Source organism: Oxyura jamaicensis, chromosome 3 (assembly GCF_011077185.1).
Source record: "Oxyura jamaicensis isolate SHBP4307 breed ruddy duck chromosome 3, BPBGC_Ojam_1.0, whole genome shotgun sequence".
NCBI classification, from domain to species: domain Eukaryota; kingdom Metazoa; phylum Chordata; class Aves; order Anseriformes; family Anatidae; genus Oxyura; species Oxyura jamaicensis.
Genome location: NC_048895.1, coordinates 31,976,460 through 31,995,773, shown reverse-complemented (window position 1 = coordinate 31,995,773; position 19,314 = coordinate 31,976,460). Strand labels below are relative to the sequence as shown.

At 38.0% G+C, this 19,314-nt stretch overlaps 1 long non-coding RNA gene across 1 annotated transcript in view; it reads left to right on the top strand.

Annotated features, from left to right (window-relative positions):
• The window catches only part of LOC118164311, a 51,246-nt gene extending 33,522 nt beyond the window's left edge, over positions 1–17,724 (top strand). Inside the window, exons 5-6 of the long non-coding RNA XR_004749433.1 lie at positions 12,394–12,577; positions 15,409–17,724. This is a non-coding gene — a long non-coding RNA (uncharacterized LOC118164311). The remainder of the gene's footprint in view (positions 1–12,393; positions 12,578–15,408) is intronic.
• The last annotated feature ends 1,590 nt before the right edge of the window (positions 17,725–19,314 follow it).

Genomic DNA, 19,314 nt, shown 5'->3' with positions numbered 1-19,314 from the left:
TGTGCATAAGGAACGTGCTCCAGGACTTCAGGATTTGCTACACCATGTTACAGGGGAGGTTCAGTTCAGACATTTGAGCTGAATAGTCTGTCTACAGAACAGGCAACTTGTTTTGCACAGTTTAGACCCACATGCATGTTAATTGTACTTGCTTTTGGCGATTTGGCATGGAGTATGGAGGAAAGGGAAACTGTAGGGTTACCCTGGCAGCAAAATTCAAGAACATAATGTAGTTTATATCAATATCAATATGACAAGTTAGACTGTCTTATTCAGTGAAAGAACACTGTCCTTTGTATAAATAATAAGCTTGAAGAGATTCTTCAATGTTTTTCCCCTGTGAGAAGCTGAAAATGTCCATCATCATTATGATAAAACAAAATGATGTATATAGATCGTATGTTGCTTTACTTTCCACCTTGTGTGAATGAGACAAAGCATTTAAGAGAATAGAAGAAGAAAATTCATTGTGAAATATATATATATACATATATATATAATGCAAGAGTGTTAGTTTGGATTTTGTTGCTTTTCCAGAAAGTACTTTAAGTTATTATTATTTTCAAAATATATCAGAGAAATCAGAACTAAAAAAAGATCACATTTTCTTATTTAGCTGGGAATCCTACAAATACATAGGCATTGAGGCCAAAACAAGTCAGTTATGATCAGTATTTCATATAACTCATATAAATTAGGTTGTACGATTTCACTCAGTAATTCCTTCACCAAGCTTGTAATAACATACTGCTAATTAAAAGATTGTGATCTGATAGGTAGCATTTTCATTTATGCTAATAGTCCCAATGATTTTAAAAGAGCTAATATAGCCCACATTAGGGATGAAAAATAGCGTGTGAAGCTCACACTGCACTGATACTGAAAGCATGTTGAAGCTACTGCTGTCTTGCATTTGGGATAAGTAATCTGTAAGGATATGGGGCTGAGGGGAGGTGATCTTGGATGTGAAGGCAGTTTCCTTTCCTTCATCCCCTTCTGCAGCTGTCTTCCCAGTCTGTAGATGTTTGGACTTCTCTTGTGCTGAGAACCTCTCCTGGTACCTAGCTGGCAGGAGCAGGGCCACCACCAGGCATGAGCCCTTCCTTGAACTATCCTGCTTTTGCCCTGCAGAAGACAAGTGTCAGCCCTTCATGATGACTGTAGATAGCCCTCTGGGGATTGTCTCTGGCTCTTGCACAGAATGATGTGAAATGGGGCATATGGCTTTGCTGCAAGAGCCATCACTTGGATCTACATGGAGAATTTACAGACCTTCATGGTATGACTGTAGAATCCATTGCTAATACACATACACTGGGACAGTGAATCTGAGTCTTGTTTTGCAAGATCCCAGTGTTGAGCAATTCTTTGTGTTGAAGTTCCTTATAGAAGAGATCATGTTCATGCTTCATTGTGCTTCACACTGCATTTCACATTGTATTGGTACAGGCTAGGTACATGCACAGACTTGCCATCAGTGGCTATGATTGCACAAGCATGCAACAAGGGGTGTGCTTCAGAAAGTCATTTAAAATCCTGACAGGGCTACATGGTAGCTACTGAATTCTCTGACTGATGGTACTTTGATGAAACTTCCTTTAGCACTCCCAGAAATTTGACAGGAAGAATAAATGATTCCCAAAGGACCCCTCAGGAACAGTCCAAAGTTAGAGGCCAGCGTATTTGTTTTAGAAGACTGCTGACTGAGCCCTCCTATTGTTGAGTCTGATGAAGCTTTTCTTTTGTTCTCTTCATTTTAGCATCCCCCATTTTTTGCAAACGATTTACCGCACACTGGAGCCATATCATGGTGGGAGAGAAAAACATGGACTCCTCTGGACAACAATCATCCTTCAGCTTCTGTAAGTGTCTTCTCTTTTGCAAAACTACCCCATACACAGAAAAAACAATATACTACTGAAGGGAGGCAGATATTCTTGAAGAATCTGAAGGCAGATATTCTTACTAGTAAAGTAAGTCCCCCAAAGAGAGAGGGCTCTAGTCCAATTTGGGCCAGAAATTAGAGCTAAGAAACTAGCAACATCAAGAGCAACCCAGCTAGCAGCAGCTAAATGCTGTATCCCATGTACTAGCTTTATCTTTAGTGACACAGCCCACGAACCTTTCAGAAGGCACAGAGAATATTAGGAGTGGAAAGCAAAGAAACTTTAGATGGAGGGGAATAGCTTTCATATTTCGGTAAGCTACAAAAATGCTTTTTCCAGACAGAGGTGTTTTGTATTACACCATTCCTGTTGGTCGTTTGGGGGGTTTTCATTAGAAGTATGAACTTCTTGCCATAGTAATAAAGGTCAGGAGCTATTGTGCCTCTTTATGATACTGACTAGCACAAGTTGTGTATACAAACCCAGGAAGTATTTATTTATGTAGAATACCTACTTAAATAGTGGACTACAAATCATTTAAAGATGCCTATGATATGAATCATGCCACAATTTCATGGATAAGTGGAAACATTATGCAACTTACTGAGTTTTTAAAGCACTAACGAATGTGAACTACACAGCAGACTTGAGCTGGACCTTTTCACCCCTTCTAATATACGCTGTGGCTATTTAATATTCCTCACTGGGGAGTAATGCTGGCATACAAGTCAGCAATATATTAGGCACTGGAGCCATGAACCTAGTGAGAACATAAACTAAACTGATTTTCAATTTTGGTACATTACAAAAAGGGCTATTATCATGAGGTTAGAGATGTCAAAGTTGGTGACCTGGTATAATGAAGTATTCCTTGCTACATAGTCAAGCATGAAAAGTAATTGGAGGCGGTATAAACTTTTAGAGGCTTAGGGTTTTTTTCCCCCAGAATTAAATATTCTTTTACATATACTTTTTTTTTTTTTTTTTTTTAAGTAAGCAATCATTTTTGTGAAGCGGAAGTGATCATAAATGCGGAAGTGATCTTTCTGTAAAATTTGCAGTTAATGGAGAAATGTGTATTTAAAAATGAGGTCACATCTTAACGCTTGGGTTACTTACATAATGCATTGATGAAAAGCAAGTTGCTACCTGCCAGCTAGGAATGACATTAAAATATTATGGCAGCATGTGACCAGCTTTAGAGCTTAAAAACTTGAAGGGACACAGACAATGTCTCCTTTGAAGAAAATTCCTGAAGATCACTTTACAATTTTTTCTAGGCTTTAAAAAGGAGGCTAAAATACCCCATGTCCAAGCAGCAGAGATGAAAGTTATTTCTTTGCTTCAATACTTATATCTGAAAAACAACTTCTAAAGTAAGCACAGATTGTCTGTAAGAGAAAAGGGGTTAGCATTTATCCTAAGAAATTGTGTATTAATACAGTGAATTCCGTACTACAGGTGTTAGTAATGACTCCACATCCTGACTTACAGCACTGGCTTTGACCAATCTATTCCTGATTTCCCCTGGTATAAATATTGTGTGAGCTCATACAGCATCACTCCCAAACCACTAGACTGCAGAGGGCACTCCTATATAAGAAGGAATTGCAGTCTCCAGGCTCATTTACTTTTAGTCTCAATGATTCATTGTTATTTTTTCTTCTTTAATAATTAATGACATTAATATTACACTACAAGGAAAATATTATTATTCTTGACAATTGACTTTGTTATGATTATTTAATTTTTCTCCCCAAGTTTATACAATTACAATGTCTGTCAGTGCTCATATCATATTTGGGTCATCAGCCTCAGAAATTAAACATACAGCAGAAGGAATACCTATTAATATACCATTCCTAGGCATAACTTCAGTAAAGTAGTGCAGGGAAGGAGACAACCTTTGCCATGTGCCTGGAAAGTCAGTAAAGTTCTGTCTGAGGCAGGCCATCCATAGAGCAATCCCCTACCTCTTGTCCCATCTCCAGAGAAGTTTGTTGGAAGCATTACTTTGGTCTGGATTTCAGCTGTGACAGATGATTACAAGAAAAGAAGCAGCTTCTCAAGCAATGGGGCCTGAGCTTCTTGGAGTGGATCTCTGCCCCGTGAACAGCTTGCTTTTCAGGATCTGGGGCTGTATGAACAGGGTGTTCATATGTATGAGCAGGATTTTCTCCTGTATGAACAGGAGAGATGTAGTTTGCCTAGTGCAGCAGAGGCACAGGGTGCAGAGCATGTGGCAGAGGTAATGCTATTAACTAGGGACTTTCTGAAGAGCGGGCAGGTGGGATAAGGCTGCCGTAATGTAGACTACTCTAGAACTGTTACATGAGGCCATTAAATACTTGAGACGTCTCAAGATTGTCAAGAAGCAAGAGTAGTTTATGGCTACTGTGGTCCTAACCCACATTCCCTCTGTTAGTGAGAGGTAAAGCTGTAGTGGCATCATCTGTCATCTCAGCCTTAGGGATGAATAACTTAAAGCCAAGAAAATTCATTCTGGAAATTCAGCTGGCAGCTGTGCAGGTCCTACGCTGCTTCCAATATTTAGCTTTGTTTAATGAGAACAAGTCCATACTAGCTCTGGCTTCTGCATGGGATACAGCTCACGTATCATCCAACAGACAACAGATGGGTCACTCTGTTTCCTGTGGGTAGTGGAAAGTGATCTGCCTTTTCACACTTACTTCTGGAAGCTTGTCATAGGGAAAGTGTAAGATCAAGCTAATGCTGCATGAAAGAGCTGACTAAGCAAGGACAGAGGGACCTGGCTGGTGGAGTAGCAAATACACTTCCATGGCTGAGCCCTAATTCATGTTTATTTTCAAATTGAAGATCTCACATTTCAAGTGAGATATTTGCTCAGTAAAATACATGCATTTCATATTTAATTACCATGTGCTATATATCTAGTACAGTGGTTAAGAAATGAAGGAGTGTGGAAAGGGCTGTGATTCAGGAGAGCTGTAACCATAAAGATTCCACTGAATGGGATTTTCCCTTGTTCCAAACTGTTATCTCACTAGATAAAAACATTGTGCTTTATGATTAAGTTAATTGTGCTGGACAAGCCAGTCTGCAGTCCTAGAAGCCTGGATTTTCAAATGTGCTGAGCACTGGCAGCTGCAACTAAAGTCAGTGGGGGCATTTAAAGTGCAATTAAACACAAAGTTCTCTAAAAATTCAATCCAGAGGCTGGCTGTAAAATTGGAGCAGAGATGCTACCTTGCCTCACAGGGGTGCTGTGAATGTTCATGGCAGACTGAGAAGTTACACTGAAAAGGCTCTGTAAAAATAAAGCCTTTCTTCTGAGCAGGGTTTGAATATAAACATTAAAATAAGGCCTTGAGCCACAGACTGAAGACTGAAGAGGAAATGTATGGGTTGCCCATTTGTAGGCTGAATAAATCCATCTACCACATGGACTGAATTAGTGTTGTGCAAGCATATCTAATTCTAGAATTCCCTGGCTCTTTTTTTTTTTTTTTTTAATATAGGTAATATGCATAGACAATGTGTATTTGAGTAAGCAATCTTTATAAAAATCATAGAATAATTCAGGCTGAAAGAGATATTGGTAGGTCATACAGTTAAAATCCTGCTCAAAGCAGGGAGAATGCTGAAGTCAGATCAAGTTTTTTCGGGGCTTTGACCAGATGGGTCTTGAAAACTGTGGTAATGTTCATAATGGTTTGAGGCAACTGGTTACATTGCTTAACTTTTGAAAAGGCCTGGTATCATTTGGGCAGGTATCTTCATATTTAGATATTCAGCTAAGCATGTAGCTGAGGTTATATTTAAATGTTGTAAAAATATAAGGTTGGGAAAACAGAAGGAGAAAAGTTTGTTTTAGTCCCAGTATATGTGTGCTACAGGAGAAAAAAAAAAAGGGGGGGGGGGGGGGGGGCAGGGAGGAAGGGTGTTCTAAAGTGTAAGTATTACCAACCCAGGTTTCTGAGTTGCAGTTTTATCTATACGTCATAAGATTTTTCTTGTCATATATCAGGTGTATTTTGGAATTTGATTGCACTATTTAAGTCAGGTAAAATTAAATAAGACCTTATACTTTAGACACACAGTCCAGAATGTCTAGAACTTCTGAATATTCATTGTGGAATACCTAAAGTGGAAAATCACAGCCCAAGCACCTTTTGTGTCTACCTGCTAAGCTACCCAAATTTCACAAGGTTTTATTTAACAGCTGAAGCAAACCATCAGCATCAAGTAAACTCTAGAACAAATGTCTTAATAATGGATGAGGGGAGATCACTGACTTTAGCAAAGTTTTCAGCACTGTCTCCCATAACTTACTTTTAGACAGACAGACAGGCTAGGTAAATGGATAGGAAGATAGAATGAAAACTGGCTGATCTGCTCTGCTAAAACAGTTGGGACCAGTGGCATGAAGCCTAGCAAGTCACTAGTGCTATACCCAAGGGGTTAATACTAGAGCCAGTATTGTTTAACATCTTTATTAATGACCGGGATGACGGGACAGACTTCACTCTCAGCAAGTTTTCTGGGAGGAGTGGTTGATAGATAACATGGCTGTGCTGCCATTCAGAGACACCTTAAGAGGTCGGAGAAATGAACTAATAGGAAGTTCAACAAAGAAATGTGCCAAATACACTTCCTTGGGAAGAATAACCCCAGGGACCACCACATGCTGGGGCATATGTGGATGGAAAGCAGCATGGCAAAGGCGGCCTCGGGAATTCTGGTGGACACCAATTTGACCATAAGCCACCAATATGCATGTAGAGCAAAGGCCAACAGCATCCTGGGCTGCATTAGAAAGAGCAGTGCCAGAAGGTCGAGGGAGGTGATCCTTCCTCTCTACTCAACACTGGTGGAACATATCTGTACTGCTGGGTTTAGTTCTGGCTTTCCCAGTGCAGCAAAGACATAGACATATTGGAGTGAGTTCAGCCAAGGACTATGAAGATGATTAAGGGACTAGTGCATCTGACATGTGAGGAGAGGCTGAGAGCTGGGACTGTTGAGCCTGGAAAAGAGAAGATGCAGAAGGGATCTCATCAATGTGTAAAAATACTCTAAGGGAGGGTGTAAAGAAGACAGAGCCAGGCTCTGTCTTCTTTACACCATTGAAAGATAAGAGGAAATAGGCACAAATACAAACACAGAAACTTCCATTCTTCCATCTAAAATAAATTAAAAAAAAAAAAAAGTATTTTTACTATGAGGCTAATCAAACACTAGAACAACTTGGGAAATCTCTGCCCCTAGAAATACTCAAAACAAAACGACATGGTCCAATGAAAGTGACAAGCTCTTGTTAACTTGATTTTGTCATGAAGTTGGACTAGACGATTTTCAGAAGTGTCTTCCAACCTCAACCATTCTGTGATAAGGTAGGCAATATTTTTTCCAGTTTCTTTTTTGTTCACTTTCCTTGCAATATTGGTAGAATAGATCAATTTCTAGCCTGTTCTAGTTTGGGTTTTCTCCTTTTTTCTCCTTTATGAACTCCATCTTTTCCTTTTGTGCTGCTTCTTCAGTGAGCGGAGCTTCAGAGCAGCATCATTGAGTGTTCCACTGGGAAAATATGTTAAAAAAAATACAGCGTGGAATGTAGCAGAAACTGAAATTGAAATATTCTCCCTAATCTCCCTACAGTAAAAACCAAATTTTTTTCAATGTACTGTTTGAACTGAACAGGCTGAAGACTTCTAAAACACAAGAACTAATTTGCCACAAAGTGAAGTATAATCTGAAGAAGTGACCATGAATGAGAGCTGATATACGAATAATAGCACGAAGATGAAATTATTATATAGGAATAGAAATTTGTAATTTAAATCATTTCAGGGAGTGGTGCTAGGGAAATAAAAATACCAAAGCTGAATAACCATAATAACAATCATTAGAATTAGCAGTAAATATTGCCCTGCAGCATGCTGTTACAGCTGAGACTATTTTGCAATGTTTAAGATGCTATGACATAGTGATTTATATGCTTCTCTACCTAAATCTTAGAGAAAAAGTATATCCTATTGTCTTAACACATTTCCTGCCTTTCACTGAATGGTTGTGACTGGTCTTCTCACTTTTCAGTCATCTTTGGATAGGTTTTTCAAATAAGTATTTAACCATGTAGTGGGTGACATGACATAAACTCAGCAGTGTACCTTGCCAGGATGATGGAAACATTTTTTAATGCTGCCACATGAAGTATGGAAGTATAACAAGCTATTTAAATGATTAACACTTTGATTATTAGTAGACTAGCAGATAATTACAGGATGATTCACAATGTAATGTTGTTATAATAGCTACCCTTACTTGAATTTTGGTAACATTCAAAAATTGTTCAGCGCAACTGCAAAAGACTTTTCAAAGTCAATAATACTTCACAGGCAAGTAGACTCAACACTGTGTCAAACTGTAAGTGCTAATTATAGGAGAACCCCCAAACATAATTTTTTTTTTGACTTTCTGCTTTTTTCTTTCTAACATTCCTTGAAAACTACTTGTTCCCATTTGCCTTCAGTAATGTTTCTTGCTTCACTGGTTCACTGGTATGTTTATATCACGAGACCATGCAAAGAGTGACACTAGATCATCTTTTTTTTTTTTTTTTTTTTTTTTTTCATTCAAAATTCTAAGTAGAATGAATTTTCTAAACCTTAACTGCCCATTTCAGCAATGCCTCAAGCATTTATTTTGTGATAGTGATATTCAGGCTGATTTTCAGTCTCATTTTCTTGCATGTTTTGGGTTAGGCCGAAAGATACTGAATGGGGGAAAAACATCATTTCTTCTAAAGTCTAGCCTCATTTTCTGTACTTGTTTCTTGTTCTGTAAACTCTGCCTGAGTTTAGGTATTTTTTGTTGTTCAGGAAGAAGGATTATGCTCTTCCTTTGAAGAAACCTGTCAATAACAGTTCTTCAAGGTCTAACTTTTTCCAATACCCTGAGCTCTCATAAAGACTGTTGGTTTTGTTTAAAGACTGTGTCACAATCATTTGTAGGGAGAGCAGAGATGTTTCTTCAACACCTTTCTGTGTCATACATGACAACTAAAATCAAGACCAAAATAGCTAATTTAAAAACAGCAGTTAAAGGATCCAAAAGTCAGTTCCCATCAAACATAAGTAATTTTTGTGTTCTGTTGGGGGTGTTTGAGATATTTATGAAATCCAGATAGAGAAATTAACATTTCTGAATTATCCTAGTACAAATGATGGGGAGTGGGATCATGCTGGGTTGTAAAACATCCTCTTCTATAAAAATATTTTCCATTATATTTTGTGGAACATATATAACCCAAAGGATTCATGCAAAAATCCAGACCATTATTGTAACAATATAGAGGGAAATAACACATAGCAGAATGATAATTGCTTACCATGATGTAGGGATTAAAATGTAGTCAATATCTTTGCTTGTTTCTAACTTTTTGCTGCAGTCATGGTAATACCATAGAGTTCATACAGTGAAGGCAAAATTGCACACATTTCTCTCTCTTCTCCTAGCACTTTTTAAATCAAAGTGATTTATACTTGGGTTGTTAAACCAAAGAGAAAGCACATGAAGAATATATCTCTATCAAAAATACCCATCTAAGTGTCACTGGGGGACACAGAGAAAAATATTTTCATCAACATCATTTGTACTGCAAACAAATTGCACAAAATGAATGGCTGAAACAAGGACATCAGGCTCTGTGTAATCACATAATAAAAGGTAGTTATTGATCTGAATTCTGTGTGTAAAGTACATACATCACACAGAAAAAGGAGAGAGGAGGAATACCAGAACGTGACTGGAAAGTGAGGCAAGAGAGGATAAGGGCCTGGCCCAGTATTGCATAGAAAGATGGCAGGAACTGCTCTCCCCAGCATCTCAGCCAGTACTTCAATAGCATTCTCTTGAGTAAAAGGAGAAGTGGAAGATAAATAAAATGGCTAACTTTTTATTTTCCTTCAATGAAACATGTAACTTGGTTTCAATTTGAAGTTCAGATGAAGGTTGAGTCTTGTCTTATTTTATCTGAATGAGTTCATCTGTCTCATATCATGGCTTTACTTTGTTATGCGTTTCAGCCTTCTGGTCTTTTTCATACTAGGTAGTAAATACTGTCTCTTTTCAACAGCTGAAATGTCAGGACACGATCATTTTGAAAGACCAAGATGAAATCTGTGAAATGCTGTATTTCTTTTTCTGTGATCTCTGTAAATAAGCCAAACATGATTTCCTTGTTTATAGGGCTAGAGGACTGGAAGTGACCTCCGGGGTCACTGAGTCCAGTGCAGTGAATTCAGTACAGTGTGCACAGGCACTACATTTTATAATCTCTTTCACGTGCTCACAGACTGGTTTTGTGGGTTTATTTTTGGTGAAGTTTGAACAGATCCCTGCAAACAGACACTAGACTAGGAAAAAAGATTTTGCTTTTTGGTGGAGATTGAAGCCTAAGAGCCCTCAAGCAGAAAAGACCTTACAGAATCGGTCATATTTCATGAAGGTGACCTGGGGAGGGGATGTCATTAATGGGTTCTGCCTGGCATGTCAGTGGGTGCTACTGACGCCACCACTATTACCCATCTCAGTGATGGTGCTCACCTTAGCTTTCTGCATCTCAGTTTCCCCAACAGTACCTAGGGAACAACAACTGTGAAGTGCCATCAAATCTGCACTTTAAAGTTTACCCAGAACTTTAAAATAATCTTGATCCTGTCTAACCTTTTTAGACAGGTTAGACAGGATTAAAGACTGTGTCACAATCATTTGTAGGGAGAGATTTAATTTTCAACTTAAATCAGTAATTTAAGTTGAAAAGGTCACTCCTTTCTCTGGTAATTCAAGTTTGGTGTTTTCAAATAGTTTAAGGATATATCATGTCATAGAATGCCAGATACTGCATTCCTTCACACTATTTAAATTTGTTACAAATCCATTCAGGTTTACTTTCCCTTGAAAAAAAATGAGGCCTTTATATTACAAAACATTTCCTCATCCAGAGCTTATTGACGCCTACCAGATCAAGTTTTAGGCAAACACAGGATTTTTACCAGGGATTTATCACTCATTAATTTTGATCTAGAGAATCTCTTTTTTTCCTAAGAACTATTTTTCAATGTCAGACCTTTTTTGGACACAATAAGGCTTTTTTGAACATAATGGAATAATGACATAACCTTCATTGTAACATCTCAAATGCAACAATATAATACATTTGCTTAAGTCTGGGAGAAGGAAACCAAACCAATTTATTATAGCCTGTTGATTCACACTCACATGCTGTGCAGTTCGTGTGAAGGCCCCATTTACTTTTTCACATGAACTGCCACAGCATGGTTTAAATAGAGATTTCTCTAGCAGTGGTGTTAAGGCTCCTCATTAACATCATTTCTGGAGTCACTGGGCCAAGTATATCCCTAGTGCAATTCCACTGATCTCAGTGGGGTTATCCTTGAGATATATTTGGTCCATTGTTTCTACAGAATCTTTGTTCTTTTTTGATCTCTTTAAGAATTTTGTTACTTTGAACATTTCTCACATAGCAAGTCATCGTGTTAAAAAGTTCACAACATTTATAGGTAATTTCTCAGGCATTTCTACATGTTTGTACTATGAGATAAGTGATTATATCCAATAACATGTTGCTTGCTTCTTTTTTTTTTTTATTTTAGTAATCTACACATATATCCCATTTTTCCAGGAAAATCAATAAGCATACTGTGAGTTTCTCTTCTTGTTTGTTTTTTAAATAATTTCAAAACGTGACGTAGCTACCAAAAATCTGAGACAGACTACAGGTGCATTTGGTATTTCTGCCCAGCTCTCTCTTGCAATTTTGGGGAAAAAAATAATGAGCAGTAAAACTCCCAGGCCTAATGTATTCTCACGTGAAAAATATATATATGTATTTTTTTCTGATGCTCTGTGTCAGTATTGAATGTTTATATTAATGTTTTTGCTTTCTTTTTTTTGTTTTTTACTTCTAGGAAAAATTATGCACAAGAAAAATCAAATCACCCACAAAATTCTGCAGGAGTTAGGTGTGTAGTTAATGACCATTCTGTACATTATGCATATAAATGTGATTTACATTATTTAGATTTTTTTTTAGAAGAATGAAGAGTCTTATGAGGGAAGATCACGTAACAAAGTAAAATGGTCTGTAGCATAAGTCATGGGTAAATGGAAAATACATCTCATTCTCAAAACACTATCTCATACTCATACTGTATAATACTGCAGGTTTGCACAGGCATTTGGTGGCCACATTAATCTATATTATTTTTTCCAGGAAACTATTAACTCAGCACATGAACCTCTTTATTTGACTTTGCATTCAAAGAATGTCTCTGTCGCTGTCAATTAAATCTTGTTTTCACCAAATCCATAATCAGCAGAGGAAAATGACTTGGACCAGGATCCATGGTGCCCTGAGCTCATACTTATCTTCCTGTCAAGACCTTTTTGTTCTCCAAACTCTTAAAATAATTAAGTCCTAACGTGAGATTGCATTTTTCAGGGAACAGCCTACAGGCTCCAGAGGAATTAAACCCCTGCTTGTTAACTGCTGCTTGAAGAAGAATCATTTGGGTCTGTTGATAACAAATGAGGATGTGCTAGCATGGAAAGTTCTGCTGCCCAAATGACTTTTGCTTTACACACAGACGTGCATTCAGGAAGAATGCTACAAGAGAAGTGCACCTGTGAGTTGCATTACTATTCAGATACATGACTGTAATTTTTGTGTAAATCTTCTAGTCCATTTTAGTATGTTATTAATATTCAGGGCAGAATGATACTGCCTCTAAATAAGCATGTGAAAAACTAATTTAAAACTACTCAGTAGCAAAGCTTGTGTTCAAACTGCACACACAGGATTGGTTTATGTTTATAGTGATTTATATGTTAGACAGAATGGAAAAATGTAATTTAGTTTTATTTAACATCTCTCTCAGAATCCTAAAGACTGCTTTCAGATGAATTAGGTGCTGGTAAGTATAGTGACTGTGTAGGCAAACATTAACAGCCAAGCTTCAGTCAGGAACAGCCCTGGATGTTATATTATGTGTTAAGAAAGTGGATGTTAGTTACAAACCTGAGGTTGTCCCTGTGCTCTTTTCAAAAGTGCAGTGTGATCATTTATCTACAAAGCACTAGAGCTCAGATAAAGCGCTGAAGGCCTCATCTGAAAGCTGGTACTTTCAGGCAACACCTGGTACATCACTGAAATGTTTGCATTATACTGCTCCAATCTCAGCATGTTATTCATGTCTTCCAGGTCCACAGATCATTGAGACCAAGTAGAAACCTATTGAGCCATGTTTTAATTCTGATCTTTACACAAAGAGTGATTCATGAACAATACAAAGTTCAAAACTGAGGCATTAACCTGTACCTCTATATTTCTTGATTAGCTACATGAATTTCCTTATATAAGCATCACAGATTTCACAAATTTACATTAAATCTTGATTTTGTGTCATGTAACATCTGGTCTTGTGCAACACAATAGAGCCTCCTGAAGCAAGAACACAAGAAAAGTGACATTACAGCTTCTGCTCTGTGGTTAGGGACACTCTGCTGAGCATACCATCCTTGGGATGAACATCTTGCAAAATGCAGCACAGACACGGAGATTCAGGGTGCCATATTTACATGGTCAGAGTGCTCTTGGGGACTAACAGCATCTCTTCCCTACCTCAAGCCTCAGGGCAACCAAGTACTCATTGCAAACTAAGAGCACCTGGCACACAAAAACTTTGCATGCATGTCCTGGAGTAACATTTCCACCTGGCTTATATTTTTGGAACACTATGGCTAGGTCTGCATTGTGCTCCTAAGGGACTTCCTCCAGAGGGTGGTGCAGATGGGACCTCTTCATTGCCCTTACTGCAAGCCTTCAAAGAATTCTTGAGGACTGCCTATGGGGCCATCACAACTTCACCATCCTTTGGTGCAAGTAGGAAAGGGCATCTTGAATGGCTTTTCACCATCTGGGGTAAAGATTTTTGTTGATACCCAAGATCTGCATTGCAAAGGCAAAAACACCTTTCAGCTCCAGGATGATACTATGGGAGAGCTTACATGCAAACCACTTTCTCATACTGGAAGAATAAGAAAATGTTATAATAATTTTTCCTACTCTTTTTTTAGCTCAGAGGCCTCTCAGAGTTTAAAGCCTCAGATACATCAGCATTACAAAAGAAAAAACAAGGACTTTGGCTCTCAGAGTGCATAGTCCACCTCTGAACTCTGTTGTAAAAAACCCACTCAGGGCACTGGTAAAATCTGCTCTCCGGCTAAATAAAATAAGATGAAATGAAAGATACCTCATAAACTTTTGTATTTAATTTTGTTTGCAGAAATTCAATGTGCAGAATCAGGCATGGCCATTTTAACAATCCACTGTCAATTGAAGGACACTTGGATGAAGTACTGGAAATTATTTTAGTATTTTCAGTAAGAATCACTAACAGTGATGAGTAACTTCCTGGCTATTAAGTGCATCAGGCAACACACATTGTTCCTCAACCTGACAAACTCCTAGTAGGGAACTTCCCTTCCCTGTGTTTGCTGCTCTGCCCTGGGCTTTTGTCTCTTCAGATCAGGCAGCTCTGTATAATCTAGACAGTCAAACATTGAGCAATCAGTACCACCATGGCTGTGTTTTTAATGAGAAAAGCAGTTAAATAAATGGAATGTCATTAAGACATACGACTGTTTTGGAGGTGATGCCAGCAGTATAACAGAAAGTTACTTTAAAATATTACTTGCTATACATTTATTTTTAATGCATATGAAATTATAGAAACAAACCACTTTAACTAGCTGAAGAAATGGAGACTCTTTGCACACACTATTTCAAATCCCAGTAGTATTTCAGCCTCTTGGAGTTGTCTCTTGTACTGTCAAAGAGGGATCTGTACAGTCTCTCAGTGTCTCTCACTATTAAATCCTTAAGTGACGTGTCTATATGCTTAAGGAACAGGATCAGTTGTTTGCAGACAGAAACGTACCAATGTTAAAAAAAAAAAAAAAAAAAAAAAAAAAAAAAAAAACGATGGAACAGATTGGTTATTAGAATATTGCTATGAAACCCTTTGCCCTTGGCTGACTGGGTTTTTTCCAAGATTCAGTGTTCACTTTAACATCACATGAAAAAAAGTGGCGTGGGCAAATATTCCTGTCATGTGCTTCAGCTGTGTTTTTTTCATGGTGCCTTGTTCTGAAACCGTTTAGATCAATGCATCCAAAATTCCCTCCCAAACCTGCTGTAGCATTTCAGCTGCAGCAGTCAAGATCTAAAGACACTTTAACCTAACAAGAAGCAAGAGGATGTGTTAAAGACTTGCTAACAAAGGCAATACTTCTTTTGCTGTGCTTTTCTTGTTTTGTGCCTGCAGGGACATTTTTTCATTTAGAAAGGATAAATAATATTTGTGTCTCATGTCAGTCACATTTTTATTAATAAATCAGACAAGTTTTTGAATTTCTAGCCATTACTCCACCTAAGAAGTATTGTCTGCTTCCCCAGGTGAAATGAAGATTATCCCCTTTTCTTGAAATCATCCTTTAGCTGCTGGCAATTCACAGGACCCCATTTCTACAAAGGACTGACCACCCTCTACCAGACAGAGAACCACTGAAGAAATAGTAAACAAGAAAACAGAGGTTTTGGCTATTAGTAGAGGCCTCAGAGCTGCTTTTTTAAAAATTTTATTTGTTTGTCTTTCTTAGCAAATCTGGATAAATGTTTTTAAACAGGGTAATGCAGACAATGGGGCAGAATCTGTTATGAGTCATCACTTTCGTTCTCAGTCAAAGTTCTGTATTTCTCAGCTTTTCAGCATCCTAGATATATCCCCCATGGAGGCCACACTGGTGATACTATTATTGCTGGTTTCACCCAAGAAATTTAGTGCATTTCTTTAAGGGGGAATTGAAACTCAAAAAAAAACTTCCCAGATATCCAAGGACAAGTCAGTGGCTGAAGCTGTTTGCTTGTTTGTGCAGCTGCAAGGAAGACACACTTCAGAGAAAGACAATCAAAATTATAATATGACAAGTAATTTATTGCTGTATTGTAATTAAATGCAAGATCATAACATGCAAGCAATACTGTAAATTAGATAGTAATGGATAAAAGAGACTGGCTTGTTATTTTCAGCATAGATAACTAAAGTTCCCCAGGCATCTGATTCCCATGAGGTGCCAAATGAAGCAAGGTGTTAATTCAATCTCATATCCTCTCTGTTTTTCCAGGAAGTTTAAAATAGCTCTGCAGGGACATTTCAGACAGGCACATTTTAATAGTTTGCAAATGCATAGGTTCTCTTTGCCTTATCCATAACAATAATTGCTAAAAGAAGAGAGTTGTTTAGATTTCTTGTAGCCAACATATCATTTGGAATATGGTTAGGATATCTAGCACTGAATAATTTTGCATATTATGACATCTAACACTGAAAAAAGAGTGTTAATATTAGGAGTGGCAGCCACAGCAATGTAATCTAATACATTAAAAAAAAAAAAAAAAATCTTGCAAACCATCTTGCAAACCTACTGACCTGTGGGGATAAAAAGGCATTAAAACAACCTTTAATTTTTTCTTAATGTAAACCCATTGAAGGAACAATTTGTTCCCTGCCTTTGGAGGAGAATTAAATAAATAAATAAATAAATAAATGTAGTATTGCTAGAAAAAGTCCATCAGAATTCTTTGTCTCTGGGAAAAAAATCTTGCAGAAGATGGTACTTTTTGACAGTTCTTCACCAATTGGGAAACCCCAGGAAAGAAAGTATGAATCAAGTTAAAGCATTTTCTTCGTGCTAAATTTGAATTGCATCAAACAATGTGATTGATATGCATTGAAAGGGGAAAGAATTAAGTATAGCTGAACTTCAAATTATGTGTGCAACTTTATACCAGACGTGGTACTGCAGAAGGTATCGCACAGCTTCCATTGATATACATACCTTGCTAAAGGCAAAAGCCACAGATGGTTACCATTGGTGGAGGGATTTCTTATCATATTCTTTGCTTGAATGGGAATTTGGTTAAGAGATTGAAAATTAATCAGTTAGAGGTGATATCCACAGAAGGTATTTACAGGTATACTGATTCACCGGACTCCAATTAGGTGCCAAGGCTGTATGGGGAGAGTCTGGCACATAAAAATAGGCTTTGCAAAGGCTGACATAGTGCCTGGATAGCCACCAAAGGCAGGTAACAGGAAATGTTGAGCACAAAATCCCAGCTTTCTCTGGAGTTTTATTGTATTTGTACCCCTCGCCTGACCTGGAGTAGCACGTAGGAATACCAAGCAAAGTGTGTGAATGAGACATTAAAGTAAGGTTTATTTGGAAGGAGAATGATAGGGGTCTATTCCCTGCTTGGCTTAGCATAAGTAGAGAATTGTTAATCAGAGCAGTCTGAAATATTAATCTCTCCCCTTCCAGGCAAATTCCCTAACCTCAAGGCCAATGGTTTAACAAGAACTTAATTACTCCATTCAAAATGAAACAGTTTCCACAGAAATATTCGGAGGCTTCTCTCATCCCAGAATTCCCCAAGGCATCCTCCAGAAATTTTTGGAGAGATATTTTTAAGCCAGAATTCTGTTGGACAAAGGAAAGAAAAGAAAACAGGTTTTTCAAGTCCCAAGGGAATTATAACTGTTGAGGTGTTGGGTAAAAGCATGAAAGCAAGAACAAAAGCCAGTATGTAAAGAACAGTCAAGAACTCCATGAATCTTCAGATCTAAATTTTTCATGGAACACATGAAATATGGGGACCACAGTCCCAAAGGCTCCTCTGAGACTCATTGTGGAATAAAATTTTGAATAGAGATTGTTTTAGCTCTACTTCCTCCCCCCCCCCCCCCAACCCCCCCCCCTTTTCTGCTTGGTTTTTACTGTTTTCAAACTATTTTTGCCTGTTGCTCTTTTTTGTTAAACTCTCAGCCATCACTTGTTTGTTTTTTTTCTCAAAACTTTCCATGTTATTGCAGATGACCAGTACCAGATCATGAATAGAGTCATTACCAGAATTTCTTTACATCTTCTGTGATTAAGTTGTCTAGTTGTCTAGTTGTTGACTTTTTGTTATCTACAAAATTCTCCTGTTTTACAGAGTTCCTGCAGAATTTGGAAAAAAAAAAAAAAAAAAAAAAAGAGATTTCTGTAGGATTTCTCACAACAATCTTACAGAAAAAGACAGAGGCCTTGCTTTGAAAACCAGTAGTGGAATTGTTTATATCCAGGACAATCCCAACAGGTATTTGTCTTAACTGCATTTTAAAAACTTCTCCTCAAAGAAACTCCACATCCTGCCCAGGATCTTGCCAGAGTGACAGAGAGACTGGAAAATATGAACCCTTAGAGGAGTCTAATTTCCAGAAGACATGCTCAGGCCTCCATAAAAGATCAGAAGCTTCTTTTCAGGTCCCCCTCAAATGGCCAGTGGCTTTACAGAACCATTGGTTTCCAAAATCACATCTATAAATGAACTCTCTACATCAAATAACTTGCTAATCTATCTATCTATCTGAGTTAGATTGCAGATGCTACAGATGGAAAAAAATCCTCATATGACCAACAAGGCACAAGCAAGTGGACTGAGTTTTGTAATTAGCAATCAGTTCATCATTACTCTGATTTCTCTCTACAGTTCCTGATTTTTGCTGTGGCTTTATTGCGGAGGTGAGGCAAGTTCCTTCACTCTGGCCCTTTCTGACTCTTGACTGTTCTTTTGTGGTTTGATGGGAGTGTCACAAAAGTATATTTTGAAGAATAAATATATTTTGAGGCCAAAGAAAATTTCTCAGCAAAATGGGAATGGATTAAAATACTGAGACCTGAGTGGAAGTAGGACACAGGGCACTTTTTTTCACTGGGTGCTGAAGAAGCATAATGAAAACAATGGATCAGTAATTTTTACATGGTCTCTGATGTCATGGTAATTGTGTCACCATTGCTAGCCATTGTTCAACCTTACCACCAGCTATTCTCTGACAGCAGAGCAGGCCCCAGCGCACCAGGCCAGAGGAAGGTTAGAAGATGCACAGAGTTCCCTCTAGTCTGGCAGGGAGGCATGTCCTGGCCACAGAGGACAGGGAAGTATCAGAAGAATCAGTTAACTGCTCATTTTTGGTGAAAAGAAAAATTTCTGGGATCATGATGTTCTCCTGGGACTGGAAAGCAGCTCCAGGATTATGAACAGAGAAAAGGGACGGAGAAATGGCTGCTTTATAAATGTAAAGAATGTAAAATCAGTAACTTACACAAAGTAACTTGGCACAAAGGAAGCCTGGACAAATCTGGAAAGTGACCAAGACATCACAAATCACAGGAGAGTGAAAAGAGAGAAGCAGTACTGAGTACTGCTGCAGTGAGTTATACCAAGCCCTACACCAAATAAAAGATCTGTATCTAATGCTGA